This window comes from Antechinus flavipes, chromosome 1 (assembly GCF_016432865.1).
Source record: "Antechinus flavipes isolate AdamAnt ecotype Samford, QLD, Australia chromosome 1, AdamAnt_v2, whole genome shotgun sequence".
NCBI classification, from domain to species: Eukaryota; Metazoa; Chordata; class Mammalia; order Dasyuromorphia; family Dasyuridae; genus Antechinus; species Antechinus flavipes.
This window is the reverse complement of record NC_067398.1, coordinates 345,991,092-346,006,709: the sequence shown is the minus strand read 5'-3', so window position 1 is coordinate 346,006,709 and position 15,618 is coordinate 345,991,092. Positions and strand designations below refer to the sequence as shown.

The 15,618-nt window shown below is 36.4% G+C and overlaps 1 long non-coding RNA gene across 1 annotated transcript in view; it reads left to right on the top strand.

Annotated features, from left to right (window-relative positions):
* The first annotated feature begins 207 nt into the window (after positions 1 to 207).
* The window catches only part of LOC127543456 (uncharacterized), a 29,634-nt gene continuing 14,223 nt past the window's right edge, over positions 208 to 15,618 (top strand). Inside the window, exon 1 of the long non-coding RNA XR_007949237.1 lies at positions 208 to 434. This is a non-coding gene — a long non-coding RNA (uncharacterized LOC127543456). The remainder of the gene's footprint in view (positions 435 to 15,618) is intronic.

The following is a 15,618-nucleotide window of genomic DNA, read 5'->3' as shown; positions in this document are numbered from 1 at the left end:
AGTGAGTATTTCAGCTCACAACAAAATATTGCGCCACCAAATCTCAATCCCCCAAATGCAAGACCAAACAAACGGAGCGGTGCTGGGGTCACCGGGTCTTCCCGCACACAAACTAACGCCGGGTCCTGCGAGTCCCAGCTGCCAAGTTCAGGTTTCCCGGATAACGGCTGCCGCTTGGAAGGAACCCATCTTCTCTTGGGGGGAAAAACCGCCTTGGTTCAAGGTTCGAAACGGTCCCGAAGAGCCAGGGGACTGCCTTGTCGGCCTTCCCCGTGGAGATTAAGACTGCGCTGACTTGGGCCCGGCCTGGCAGGCGGAGCTGCGGGGAGGCAGATGTGAAGACTGGGAGTGGGGTCTAGCGGCCCGAAAGGAGAGCGGGGCAGGAAGGTTGCGGGCGCAGTGGAGCCTGCCTCCCCTCACTCTTCCCGTATCAGGTGAGAGCTAGATACGCGACTGTGGGGTGGAGAGGAAGGAATAAATAGTGGGTGCAAAGCAGCTCTGGCTCCCGATTTAAGGTTAGCCTCCTGTCACTTAAGGTTTGGGATAGGTGGGCTGGTTTTGCGGGAGAGCCCTCCCACTCAAATAAATTCTTTCGACAAGTGTTCATTTGCCACCTAGTGTTGTTATGTAAGTGTGTAAACTCAGCCCATGTATAGCCTTTTCTCTTTTGGGAAGCAAAGCATTTCTCAGATGCTAATATTATCCCCATTTTTCCGGGTTGGAAACTGAGGTTGGGAAAGATTAAGTGATTTGCCAGGTCCCACAACAAACAAAAGCCTGAGGTAGGATTTAATTGAAGTCTTTTCCCTTAACCCTACTGGTAGATCAAATGAATTTTTAAATGTTCTTTTTAAAATTATCAACTTAAAAATAGACCCATATAGATATATAAAGAAAACAATTTCTATGTGAAACCATTAACTGTTAGAGTGATTTGAGGTGTCTTTTAAATCTTAGCATGGTAGTAACAAAATTCTCTCTAGCCTCCTTGAGAATCTTTTGGTTTTTTTTTTTTTTATATTTTAAAAAAGTTTTTATTGAATTCATTAATCTGATTATTTTAAAACATTTTATTAGACTCTTATTAAATTTATGCAGCATTAGGGAGCTCATGTAGTAGGCTGGTGTATTCAAATAATTATAAGAGAATGTGACATGATTAACATGTTGAAGCAGGGATTTTTAACATGGAGTATGAACATTTTAAAAAATTTTGTTTTCTCTGAACTTTTTTTTTTAAATCAAAGCTTTTTATTTACAAAACATATACATGGGTAATTTTTCTTCATCGACCCTTGCAAAGTCTTCTGTTCCAAATTATCCCCTCCTTTCTCCACCCTCTCCCCAGATGGCAGGTAGTCCAATAACATGTTAAATATGTTAAAATATATGTTAAATTCAATATATGTATACATATTTATACAGTTATCTTGCTACACAAGAAAAATCTGATCAAGAAGGAAAAAAAAATAGGAAAGAAAACAAAATGCAAACAACAACAGAAAGGGTGTTTTCTCTGAACTTTTGAAAAAATTCATATCTATTTCAGTATCATTGTTGTCTTTTATAACCCAGTGTATTTAATTTTATACAGTTAAAACATTATGAAAAGTATTCACCATATCTCTAATCTCTTTGCTAATATTTTATTTAAAAATTTGGGGAGATTGGTTTGTAATTTTCTTTCTCTGTTTTGGCTCTTCTTAGTTTAGTATTAATTGTGTCATAGAAGGAACTGGGCAGGACTCCTTCTTTACCAATTTTTCCAAACAGTTTATTTACATAGAATTGGAATTAACTGTTCATTAAATATTTGGTAGGATTCACTTGTGAATCCATTTAGTCCTGCAGATTTTTTTCCTTAGGGACTTTTTCCCATTTCTAAAATGGGACTATTTAAATTATTTATTGACTCTTCTGTTAATCTGGACAATTTTTTTTTTTTTTTGGTAAATGTTCATCTATTTTGGTTAGATTGTCAGATTTGCTGCCATACAGTTGGGCAAAATTGCTTCTAGTTAATGCTTTAGTTTCTTTTTCATTGGTGGTAAGTTCACTCTTCATTTTTGATTCTGGTGATTTTTTTTTCCCCCTTTACTTTTTCTAATCAAATTAACCAGAGGTTTATCGATTTTACTGTGGTTTTTTCCCCCATAAAATCAACTCTTAGTTTTATTTATTGGTTCCAGAGTTTTCTTTTTTTTTATACTTTTTTTAATAGCCTTTTATTTACAAGATATATGCATGGGTAATTTTTAAGCATTGACAATTGTAAAATCTTTTGTTCCAACTTATGTTCCCCTCGTTCCCCCCATCCCTTCCCCCCAGATGGCAGGTTGACCAATACATGTTAAATATCTTAAAGCATAAGTTAAATACAATATATATATATATATACACATGTCCAAACAGTTATTTTTCTGTACAAAAAAGAATCGGACTTTGAAATAGTGTACAATTAGCCTGTAAAGGAAATCAGAATTGCAGGTTGACAAAAATAGGGGGTTAGGCAGTAGAAATAGAGCAGATAGAGGTTTGAGATATTGCAGAGATAGAATCGATAGCACTCAGTAACTAATTGGACATAGAGGTGAGTTTGAGGAAACTCAGTGATAACCCCAATATTCTAATGTAACAGAATGAGTGAATCATGGCACTTCAAACATCAATTCTGAAGTCAGAAAAGAGTAAGCACTTTTCATACTTTTTAAAAAATTATTTTTTTCTTGATACCTTTTGTTTCTAAATTATTATTTTCCAAGAAGGGACCTTTCCTTCCCTCTCCTAAATGTCATCCATCTTGAAAGATGAAAAAAGAGGAGCCAGAAGGTACAGCAAAAAACACTAATCCCATGATCTCTTCTGACAGCATATGCAAATTTTTTATCCACAATTCCCCATTTTTGCAATAAAAGGGTCAGTGTATATTCTTATTTGTTTTCTGGGTCTCAACTTCGTCATTTAGTTACACAGGAATAGGGGCCTAGAAGATGCCTGTGTTTCTTTATAAGTTTCTTCCCTAAGGGGAATCAGGAAGGGTTGGGACAGGAAAGAACCAAGGGAAATAAATCCACTCTCTTGGAATGTTTGGCACATCTTTCTAGTAATAAATGCATATAACTGTCCCATTTTGATTTTGTGTTTTTTAATATTTGTATTATAGTTCCTCTTTCCTGTTGTTTCCTACCTTTTGCTTACACTAGTAGTTCATCTGAGTCTTCTCATGCTTTGCATTCATTTTTAGGGAAGAAACAGCAAGCTCACTTTTGGATGTATTGAGTTTCATCCTTGAGTGTCCTTGGGGAAATATCTATGTGATGTTCAGAACAAAGGATAGAATGTGGACAGAGCTATATGGAGGTGGTAGCTCAATCCTTGGGATGAGGGCAGAGATTGTTTATTTTTTATGGCATCCCTAGCACTTACTAAGTGCCTCACATACAATAGGTGGCTAATAGGCATTTTCTTTGAATTAAGTTAGAGATGGAGAGGCAAGGTTAGAGTCTTGAGAGAGGCTTGCCTCTGTTTTCTCAATTATAAAATGAGGAAAATAATAACACTTACAGGGTTGTTGTGAAGTCCAAATGAAACTCTTTTGTTTTGTTTTGTTTTTTAAAGTAATATGGTGGCTGGTACATAGTAGGCACTATATAGATCCTTCTTTCCTTCTTTTCCCTTTCCTGTCAAGTATCTGACTGGATTACATTAATTCTGTTTGACCCTCAGAAGATAGAAGCAGGAGCAATAGGGGAAAGAGGCAGAGATCATTTGGGGTTTAAGGTCAGAAAACAATCCTTCCTAATTAGTGGAGCTGTTTAAGGTGGAAGTGCTTGCTGTAGGAAGTAATGGGTTTCACTTCCCTACAGGTTTTAAAGCTGAGCCTAGGTGGTCCCTTGCTGGGTGTGTTATACTGGGAATTTCCTTCCTTTGTGGGTTGGACTAAAAAGCCCATTAAGTCTCTTTCCAGTCCTTAGATATTTATGATTTTCTAGAGAAGTTGTTAAGGATAGAGTGAGATGGTTGAACACCCCAACTAGAGTTATATTATTTGAATTTTTATTGGGTGAAATTAGCTTGATGTGACTTTTCTGCAGTGACATTGGGCACTTCTAGAGAGGGAGCAGGGAAAACTGGTTGTGGAAGTGATACAAGGGTAAGGATTTATTTGTTGGGGACACAAGAAGAACAGGATAAATAAGGGATATCATGGGAAGTGTTAGTAAAAGAAGAAAGTGGGAAATTATTAAGAGAGACCTTGGTATGGAAGCATGCGAGGTGTAAGAGGGATGGACTTGGGAGAGAATAGGAATGGGTCAAAGTGTAGAAGTGAAGGAAGAAAGAAGAGGGAAGGTAGAAAAGTAATATCTAGTTAAGGAGTGATATTTCACAGGTTTGCACCTTGAGAGGATTGAGAGTGTGAGAGCTGGTGAAGTCTAAGATATGGCAATGTGAAGATGTGGCCAGATTGGGGTGGAAAAGGAAATCGTGAGAGAATACTAAAGAATTGTATGAAAAAAAATATTAAAGGGGCTATCAACATAAATATTTACTTCCACAATCATACTAGTGTGGAGATAATGTTGAAGAAATTAAACCAGATAATGGAGTCACCAAAGAAATTGAAAGAATTTCCTGGAAGTTAATAGATAATGGAAGCAAAAATTGAGAAGATATACAAACCTGGAAAAAGGAAAGGGTTATGGTGGGACAACTTTGGGCTGAAAGGGGCCATGTTCTAGAAAAGTTTCACATTTCCAAATCCAGGTTCTTTTTTTTTTTCCTTTTCTGTCTAATTCTTTGCTCTCAGGTAATAATCACATCATTCTCAAAAAACATACTGTCTGATTAGAATAGTTACTACATCTCAGATATCTTAATAAGGGATTTTCACAAACAGAAAAGCCTTTAAGATGGCACAGAATATAATGGGGGGGGGGAATTTCATTGTCATTTACATCATACAGGCAGCTCTTTTTATTCTTTCAAGTCACATAGTTTCACAGAAATTTGGAGTGAAAACAAGCACATGAACTGTTTTTGAATTGCTTTTGTTTTGTTTTGTTGTGTGAGTTTAGGCAAAACACTTAAACTTCTTTGAGCCTCCATGTCCCCTTCTACAAAATGATGAGAACAATATTTGTTTTTTCCTCACAGAGTTGTATAAGATTTTATGTATACATTATAGTGTAAATGGTTTTTTAATATTAGTTGATACAAAGATTGGAAAAAGGCAAATGTCTTCCAAATTTAGTGGGATAACATTAATGATATTGTCCTTTTTCCTTCCATCTCCCAAGTATAAAGAGTTGAAAATCTCTGAAAAGAACATATTCCCATTTTATCATTCTAGCTGCGGCATAAGCTCAAATTTCTTAATCATTATGCAAGACCAACCACCACCAGTACTGATGAGGTTTGGTGCTGGGCAAGAACTGTGGGAACCCCTTCTGATCAGTGCAAGTCCTTCATAAATGAATTTACTTACCCAAAAAGTTTATTGGCACTGGGTAGTCAGTTTTTGCAGGCTGACTTCCTAGGGGCAAGGTCCCAACAGAGAAGTAAAGGTCTAGCAGAGAAATCCCGGCAGAGAGAGAGAAAGTTCCTAGCAGAGAAATCCTGACAGAAAGGTGAAGAGGAGTATAGTCCTGTTAGGGAAATAGGTAAGAGAGATAAAGAGGAATTAACAGTGAAAAGAGAATGCCTTCTCAGCAGGCAGAATATCCTTGCGGGCAGCTATGCCAAGGAAGGTCTCTTGGCCTGGCATGATTCCTGCTTTGGTCTCTCTGTAAGGAGTTGAGCCCAGTTGCCCCTCCTTTTTTTAAAATTATAGCTTTTTATTGATAGAATATATGTCTGGATAATTTTTTACAACATTATCCCTTGCATTCACTTATGTTCTGACTTTTCCCTTCCCTCCCTCCACCTCCTCCCCTACATGGCAGGCAGTCTTAAACATGATAAATATGTTATAGTATATCCTAGATACAATATATGTGTGCAGAACCATACAGTTCTCTTGTTGCACAAGAAGAACTGGATTCAGAAGGTAAAAATAACCTGGGAAGAAAAACAAAAATGTAAACAATCCACACTCATTTCCCAGTGTTCTTTTTCTGGGTGTAGCTGATTCTGTCCATCATTGATCATTGGAATTGAATTAGATCTTCTCTTTGTTGGAGATCTCCATTTCCATCAGAATACATCCTCATACAGTATTGTTGTTGAAGTGTATAATGATCTCCTGGTTCTGCTCATTTTTTTTTTTTTTTGCATCAGTTCATGTAAGTCTCTCCAAGCCTCTCTGTATTCATCCTCCTGGTCATTTCTTACAGAACAATAATATTCCATAACATTCATATACCACAATTTATTTAGCCATTCTCCATTTGATGGTCATCCATTCATTTTCCAGCTTCTAGCCACTACAAAAAGGGCTGCCACAAACATTTTGACACATACAGGTATGTGCCTTTCCCTTCTTTAGTATCTCTTTGGGGTATAAGCCCAGTAGTAGCACTGCTGGATCAAAGGGTATGCACAGTTTGATAATTTTTTGGGCATAATTCCAAACTTCCTCCTCTATAGGTCTGAGAGGTAAATGATCCTATGTTCTAATTTATAATCATTCTTTATGCCTAGGTCATGAACCCATTTTGACCTTATCTTGGTGTACGGTGTTAAGTATGGGTCAATGCCTAGTTTCTGCCATACTAATTTCCAATTTTCCCAATAATTTTTGTCAAATAATGGATTTTTATCCCAAAAGCTGGGGTTTTTGGGTTTGTCAAACACTAAATTGCTATACTTATTGACTGTTTTGTCCTGTGAACCTAACCTATTCCACTGATCAACTAGTCTATCTCTTAGCCAATACCAAATGGTTTTGGTGACTGCTGCTTTATTATATAGTTTTAAATCAGGCATAGCTAAGCCACCTTCATTTGATTTTTTTTCATTAGTTCCCTTAAAAGTCTTGACCTTTTCTTCTTCCATGTGAATTTTGTTATTTTTTTCTATGTCATTAAAATATTCTTGGGAATCTGATTGGTGTAGCTCTAAATAAATTAGTTTAGGTAGTATTGTCATCTTTTTTATATTCGCTCAACTTATTCAAAAGCACTTAATATTTTCCCAATTGTTTAACTCTGACTTTATTTGTGTGGAAAGTGTTTTGTAGTTTTGCTCATATAGTTCTTGACTTTCCTTTGGTATATAGATTCCCAAATATTTTATGCTATCGACAGTTATTTTGAATGGAATTTCTCTTTGTATCTCTTGCTGTTGGATTTTGTTGATGTATAAAAATGCTGAGGATTTATGTGGATTTATTTTGTTTCCTGTGACTTTGCTAAAGTTGTAAATTATTTTTAATAGCTTTTTAGTAGAATCTCTGGGGTTCTCTTAAGTAGACTATCATATCATCTGCAAAGAGTAATAATTTGGTTTCGTCATTACCTACTTTAATTCCTTTAATTTCTTTTTCATCTCTTATTGCCGAAGTTAGCATTTCTAATACAGTATTGAATAGTAATGTGATAGTGGGCAACCTTGTTTCACTCCTGATCTTATTGGGAATGGTTCTAGTTTATCACCATTACATATGATGATTACTGACAGTTTTAAATAGATGCTCCTGACTATTTTAAGGAAAAGTCCATTTATTCCCATACTCTCAAGTGCTTTTAATAGGAATTGATGTTGGATTTAATTAAATGCTTTTTCTGCATCTATTGAGATGATCATATCTTTTTTTGTTAATTTGGTCATTAATATGGTCAATTATACTGATAGTTTTCCTAATATTGAACCAGCCCTGCATTCCTGGTACAAATCCTACTTGATCATGGTATATTATCCTGGGGATGATTTTCTGTAATCTTTTTGCTAATATTTTATTTAAGATTTTAGCATCGATATTCATTAAGGAGATTGGTCTATAATTGTCTTTCTCTGTTTTCAACCTCCCTGGTTTAGGTATCAGTATCATATCTGTGTCATAAAAGGAATTTGATAGGACTCCTTCAATCCCTATTTTTTCAAATAGTTTATATAACATTGGGGTTAATTGTTTGGTAGAATTCACATGTAAATCCATCTGGTCCTGGGTGGTTTTTCTTAGGGAATTGGTTAATAGATTGTTCTGTTTCTTTTTCTAAAATGGAATTGTTTAGTCTATTTACTTCTGTTAATCTGGCAGGCAAGCTATATTTTTGAAGGTATTCTTCCATTTCATTTAAGTTATCAAATTTATTGGCATCAAGTTGGGCAAAGTAACTCCTAATTATTGCTCTTAATTTATTCTTCATTAGTGTCAAGTTCTCCCTTTTCATTTTTAAGACTAACAATTTGATTTTCCTCTTTCCTTTTTAAAATCAGATTTACTAAGGGTTTGTCTATTTTGTTGGTTTCTTCATAGAACCAACTCAGTGTTGTTAATTAATCCAATAGGTTTTTTACTTTCAATTTTATTGATCTCTCCTTTTATTTTTAGAATTTCAAGTTTAATGTTTGACTGGGGGTTATTAATTTGTTCCTTTTCTCTCATTTTTAGTTGCAAGCCCAATTCATTGACCTTCTTTTTCTCTATTTTATGCAAGTAGGCCTCTAGAGATATGACATTTCCTCTTATTACCACTTTGGCTGCATGCCACACATTTTGGTATGATGTCTCATTGTTGTCATTTTCTTGGGTCAAGTTATTAATTATGTCTATGATTTGCTGTTTCAAGCAATCATTCTTTAGTATGAGATTATTTAGTTTCCAATTATTTTTTGGTCTATTTTCCCCTGGCTTTCTATTGAATGTAATTTTCATTGCATTGTTGTCTGAAAAGGATGCATTTACTATTTCTGCCTTACTGCATTTGAGTTTGCGGTCTTTGTATCCTAATATGTGATTAATTTTTGTATAGGTTCCATGAACAGCTGAGAAGAAAATATACTCCTTTCTGTCTCCATTTAGTTTTCTCCAGAGATCTATCATATCTAACTTTTTTAGTATTCTATTTACCTTTTTGACTTCTTTCTTATTTATTTTGTGATTTGATTTCTCTAATTCTGAGAGTGCAAGGTTGAGATCTCCTACTATTATAGTTTTGCTGTCTATTTCTTCTTGCAGCTCTCTTAATTTCTCTTTTAAGAATTTAGATGCTACACCACTTGGTGCATATATGTTTAATTTTGATATTGCTTCATTATCTATGCTACCCTTTAGCAAGATATAGTGCCCTTCCTTATCTCTTTTAATTATCAATTTTTACTTTTGCTTGATCTGAGATCAGGATGGCTACTCCTGCTTTTTTGACTTCACCTGAAGCATAGTAGATTGTGCTCCAACCTTTTACCTTTACACTGTATGTATCTCCCTGCTTCAGGTGTGTTTCCTGTAAACAACATATTGTAGGATTCTGGCTTTTAATCCATTCTGCTAACCGCTTCCTCTTTATGGGGGAGTTTGCCCCATTCACATTTATGGTTAAAATTACCAATCCTGTATTATTTGCCATCTTGTTAACCTCTGTTTATGTTTTTCTCCCTTCCTTCCTCCTTACTCCCCTCCCCAGTATTAAACTTGTGAGCACCACTTGCTTCTCACATCCCTCTCTTTTTAGTATCCTTCCCCCTACCTTAGAATTCCTCTCCCTATCTTACTCCTTTTCCTCACAATTTCTGTATTCCCTTCCGCTTAGCTTAGTTCTTCCCTTTTCACTTCCCACTTTTCAATGAGGTGGGAGAAGTTTCACCATAAATCGAATATATCTAAAATTTTTCTCTTTAAGCCAATTCTGATGGCAGTAAGATACACACTACTATATTCATCCCTTCCATTCTTTCTCTCAGATATAATAGGTTTCCTTTGCCTCTTCATGAGATATAGTACCCCCACTTTACCCTTTTTCTGGTACAATGTCCTTTCCACCTCTAGTTTCTAGAACAAGGTATACATGTATTCTTTATATATTTTTAGAGGAGAAATATAGTTCCCAAGATTTCTTTATCTTTTTAAATTTCTCTTGAGTTCTTTATTTGTAGATCAAGCTTTTTGTTAAGTTCTGTTTTTTTCATCAAAAATAGGTGAAAATCGCTTGTTTCATTGAATGTCCATCTTCTTCCCTGGAAAAAGATGCTCATTTTGGCTGGGTAAGTTATTTTTCATTGCATACCAAGTTCCTTAGCCTTTCAGAATATCATGTTTCAGGCCCTTCGATCCTTTAATGTGGACACTGCTAGATCCTGGGTAATCCTTATTGTGGCTCCTCTATATTTGAATTGATTTTTTCTAGCTGCTTGCAGTATTTTTTCCTTTGTCTGATAGTTCTGGCATTTGGCCACCATATTTCTCGGTGTTTTGATTTTAGGATCCCTTTCAGTAGGTGATCGATGAATTCTTTCAATGTCTATTTTACCCAAGAAGGTATTTGACATTTTTTCCATTGTTTCATTTTTTTGGTTTTGTTTGACTGATTCTTGTCTCCTTGAGTCATTCAATTCCATTTGTTCAATTCTGATTTTCAATGAAATATTTTCTTCACTCACTTTTTAAACATCTTTTTCTAATTGTCCAATTGAGTTTTTAAGTGAGTTGTTTTGTTCTATGGAATTTTTTCCATTTTGCCAATTTTATTTTTTAGAGAGCTATTTTCTGTTTCCATTTCACTAATCCTATTTTTCAAGGATTTGATTTCTTTATCCACTCTGTCTTTAAATGACTGGGATGACTTCTACAGACTCTCTTGCCAAGTTTTCCTTTCCTTTCCCCATTTTTCTTCTAGCTCTCTTGTGAGAGCCTTTTTAATTTCTTCTGTGAAATTCATCTGTATTGAGGACCAGATGATCTCCTCCTTTGGGGAGTCATCTGGACACAATCTGTTTTTAGTCTCCTCAGGGTTTAAAGTCTGCTCTCTATCCGTATAGAAGCTATCAATGGTTAAGGTCCTTTTAAATTTTTTGCTCATTTTGTCAGAGAAGAATCAAAGAAGACAAACTGGCAAACAAACAAACACCCAAATGGACTCTTTTTGGGGGGGCTGGGGGAGCTGGGTGGTGTTACCGAGCTTCCTCTACATTCTGCAGGGGGTAGCAGTAAGACACTAGTAGGACAGCAATGGCTGAGACTCTGAGAGTGGGCTGAGACACTGTGGGGGAAGGGTGGCTAGGTCCTGAGAGATCCCAGCTCTTCGGGGTTGTATTCTTCACCCCCGGTGTTTTTAGCTTTTCTGCTTGTCTACTAGCTTGCTGCCAGGGCAAAATATCCAATCCTGTAGCAAAGCTCTCCCCGCAGAGATGGCTGAGATCATACCCCACCCCCTCCAGTCTGCTCAGCTGTGAGCTGCCTGCCGTGCTTTCAGCTGCCTGCCCTCAGCCTGCGTCCAATCTGAAACCTTCCCCACTCTCGAGCAAAAACAGACCTTTCCTGGTGAATTTCAAGGATTTCTTCTCTTGGTAACTGTGGGTTTTTTTTTTTAGTCAAGCATTAATTCAGAGGCTTTTAATGAAATGGATTCTGAGAGAAAATGCAGAGCTTACACAGCTGTGTGTCTCCTCTCCGCCATCTTGGCCAGATGTTGGATCAGTTCATTTTGAACTAAAAGAGACATCTGGGAATTATCTAGTACTTCATTTTAAAGGGACCAACAGGAGCAGGCACAGAGCAGTGAAGTCTCCAAATTGGTAAAAAGTAGAAGGATTCTGCCTCCCAAGCCGATGCTATGTCCACTCCATTATATCCAGTTATATAAATATTATATTCCACTCCATGGAAAAAATTGACATTATTGCTATTATTGTGCTTTCTTGTCTTCTTAGTGGTGAGGTAGAATGAAATAATAACAGCTCATTTTTATGCAAAAATTCCACAAAGTGCTTTCTATAGGCCATCCCATTTCAACTCCCTAAAAGATGCAAAGGATCTTCTGCAGTGATTTTCCTCTGACTTTTGCAGATGCAGAAGCTAAGGCTTAGAGAGAAAATGAAACACTTCCTCACGTCACATGGCTAGCAATTAGTAGAATCTGGACTCCATCTGAAGTCTTCTAATCCAACCCCAGCTTCTTCCTGCTTCTAATATCTCCCAGAGCCCTGTTGTGGTCAATGCATTTGGCCCAGAATCTCACAAGGTTTGCTATTCTCAAAGCATGTCTTAAAGTGAGCACTATTCCCATTCCATTATCATTGTTTTCCATGCTGATCCTAGCTTCCAAACTTGTGGGATTGTGGTAGAAATCACTGACACTGAAATATTGAAACAGTGGTCACTTCCAAGTTCCTAAGAGAAGATCTGTTTCATACCAGATATTACGGATTCCAGGAGCATAATCAATCAACAACCATTTATTAAATGCCTAATGTATGCCAGGCACTGTGCTGGGTGCTGAGGATACCAAGACAAAAGTAAAACTGTCCTTGTCCTGGAAGTACTGACGATCTAGGGAGATCTATATGTGTACATTTATCAGTATGTACAAAACAGATACAAGATAATTTTGAGGGGAGGCATCAGCAATTCCTGGAGGAGATTATGAAAGCCATCTTTGGCTAATGGCATCTGAGCTGAACCTTAAGGGAAGTCAGTGATTGAGAGTGAAACATAAAGAAAGAGTACATTCTAAGCAAAAGGCGTGATCATTGCAAAAGCATGGAAAGAAAAAATGGAGTCCTGTGTATGATGAACACTAAAAAGTGTTGGCATCTTATACCTCTTTATTTTTTTTCCAGTTATGCTACATTGTTCTATGTTTGCAGAGATTATATCATGACAAAAAGATTTGATCCAATTGGGAAGTGACTGAATATTTTACAATATACTAATATATTGCAATATTGTGTCCCATAAAATGATTACTATGAAGACTTCCAAGTAATATGGAAAGCCCTACTGAAGGAATGGGAAATGAGCTCAATAGAATTAAAAAAGCAAAGAAACTTAAGAAAACAACACTGAAGATTGGATCTTTATAAAGAGAGACAGAAGGAAGCAGCAAATTTCAATTGTGAGTTTGTACAGAAAAATACTATTTGAACCAAAGTTCAGATGCTTTAAATTTTGTGGTTCTATTTAGTGGGTCATTCCATATTTGGTTAAATTATGAGTAATTCTCGCAAACACTAAAATTTAAAAATGTTCAGAAATGACGGTTTTGGCTAAGATGAGGATGGAGGGCCAAAAGAAAGGTTAGGACTTGTCCATTTCACTAAAAAAACCTATCCACCCTATCTTTCCAGTTATTTCAGAATATTCTTCTTCATTGTCTGGCCATATACAAGTTTTTTGAACTCGGCCTTCCATTTCCATGTCTAAAGTATAATTTTGTATCTGTAAGACTCTGAGGTACTCTCTGTCATGGAAAACCCTCCCTGATTCTGTAGTTACTGTTCTTTTCTCTCCCTCCAATTGCTTTCCATATCTACTCATCTGTTTTCCTCTAATATCCCACTTCTTGGAGAAGAGTGCTTTCATTGTATAAATTGGTATCCACAGTGCCTTATACATGTTGAGTCATGTCAGTGGTCCAACACTTTATGACCCCATTTGATGTTTTCTTGGCAGAGATAGTGGAGCAGTTTATAATTTCTTTTCCCACTCATTTTACAGATGAGGAACCTGAGGCAAACTGAGTACCGTGACTTACCTAGGGTCATACAGCTAATTGTTTGAAGCTAGCCCAGTATTCTATCCATTGTATCACCTAGTTGCCCCTATTACTGTTTAATAAGATGTTTCATCAGCACAAAGCTTAGTGCTCGGCACCTTTGATCCAAAAAGTCAAATAGGGATGATGTGGGGAACATCTGGAAATGCCATCAAGTGTTGTGACCAGCACAACACAAATGGGCTAGTGGAGGTTGAAAATTAGGAGGCAGAGTTGCTGATAATTCCACAGAGCTGTTTATTGAGAGAAATCATGTTTATATATCTTAAAACCATATATTACTATGAAAAGCATTGTTCTGTAACCAACCCTGGTTTCTGTTTTCTATGATCTAACTCTCTGAAGTATGTTGTTAGTTTCTAGGGATTCAATCTTATTTAAAGTTCACAATGCCCCAGTAATTGTGCCAGGACTTTGTTTTCCCATGATTTCAAGCTTTAAAAGCACTTAAAAGCACTTAGGGGGAGGGGGAACCTCCCAGTTACTGAAGTTTCTAGCTTCCTGGGAGTTCTCTACAGTTAAGTACTATCCTCTTGATGCATAACTGATATTAAGAAGGTATGGTATTTGTAAGTTGTTGCTGTTTCAAGAGTAAATGAGCCAAGCAACAAGCCTGTAATAGGAATCTGTCATGTATAATATGTTTGGGATCAAAATAGAAAAGGGGGACATTTCTTGTCTTCAAAGTGGGCCTTTCATGAGCTGGAGAAGGAATCTGAAGTGCATTAAATTGTTTGTAGGAAGAGAAAATAGGAAAAAAAAATCATCAGAGCTGTGAAGAGAGGAAAAGTAGCAAATGTTTTATTAGAGGGACCAAGGTGGCATAATGTATAGGGCACTGAACCTGGAAGTCAGGAAAACTTGCATTTAGATTCTACTATTTCTGCCACCTCAGGAATATTACTTACTCTCTTTCTCACTCAATTTCCTCATCTCTAGAATGAGTATAATAGCATATATTTCCTAGGGTTATTATGAAGCTCAGTTGAGTAAATATATGTAAATCATTCTATGGAGAAAGAACTTTTACTGATATCAGAGAAGAGGAGAGATGAGGAAAAGCCTGAAAGATAGGGATCAAAAGAATTCAGATCTAAATTGGAATGTCTTCGAGAGACATGATGATGTGATGTAGTCAGACAGAAAGATTTATTTTATCCATGTGAAGTTGTGATTCAAAGAATCCTAGTATGGTGTTTTTACTCAGGTACTCCACAATAAACATTTATTAATCTCCTACTATGTGCCTGGAATTGTGTAAGTGCTGAAGGTGAGAAGAAAAGCAAAAACTGTAGTTTTTGATCTCATGGAGCTTAGTCTATTGGGGGAGATAACCTGCAAACAGCGCTATAAACAGATTGTATATTTGCCACTATAGACACACAGACACATACAATATTAACATAAATTGGAAAAAATTTATACTAAGGAAGATTGTAAAAGACTTCTTCTAAAAGGTAGAACTGAAGCACTGAGAATTGAACAAAGTCAAGGACACTAGAAAAAAGCAGTTAGGTGTCAAGATGTAGAAAGAGGATTATAAATCAGATTGTCTAAATCAGTGTTCTCAAAGTATAGTCTAGAGAATCCTGGGGATCTCTGAAACCCTTTTAGAGGGCCTACAAATTCAAAAATAGTTTTTATTTCCAATATGGTAAATGTCGATAAATATAATCCAGATAAACAAAACTTCTTTGGAGAGATCCTCAATAATTTTTAATAGGATAAAGACACTGAAAACAAAAGTTTGAGAACCACTGGTAAATTCTCATTCTTGCTCTGCTACTGTGACTTTGAGTGACTCGGTCTCTGGGCTCAATTTTTCCATAGATGAAGTAGAAAGTTTGGACTAGATAAATCTCCCTCTACATTTCCTTTCACTTCTAATCTTTGATCTTATATGGGAAACTGATCATTTCCCTGTTTCTGCCCTCCATTTCTTGCTATAATATCACATCCTGAAAGGATC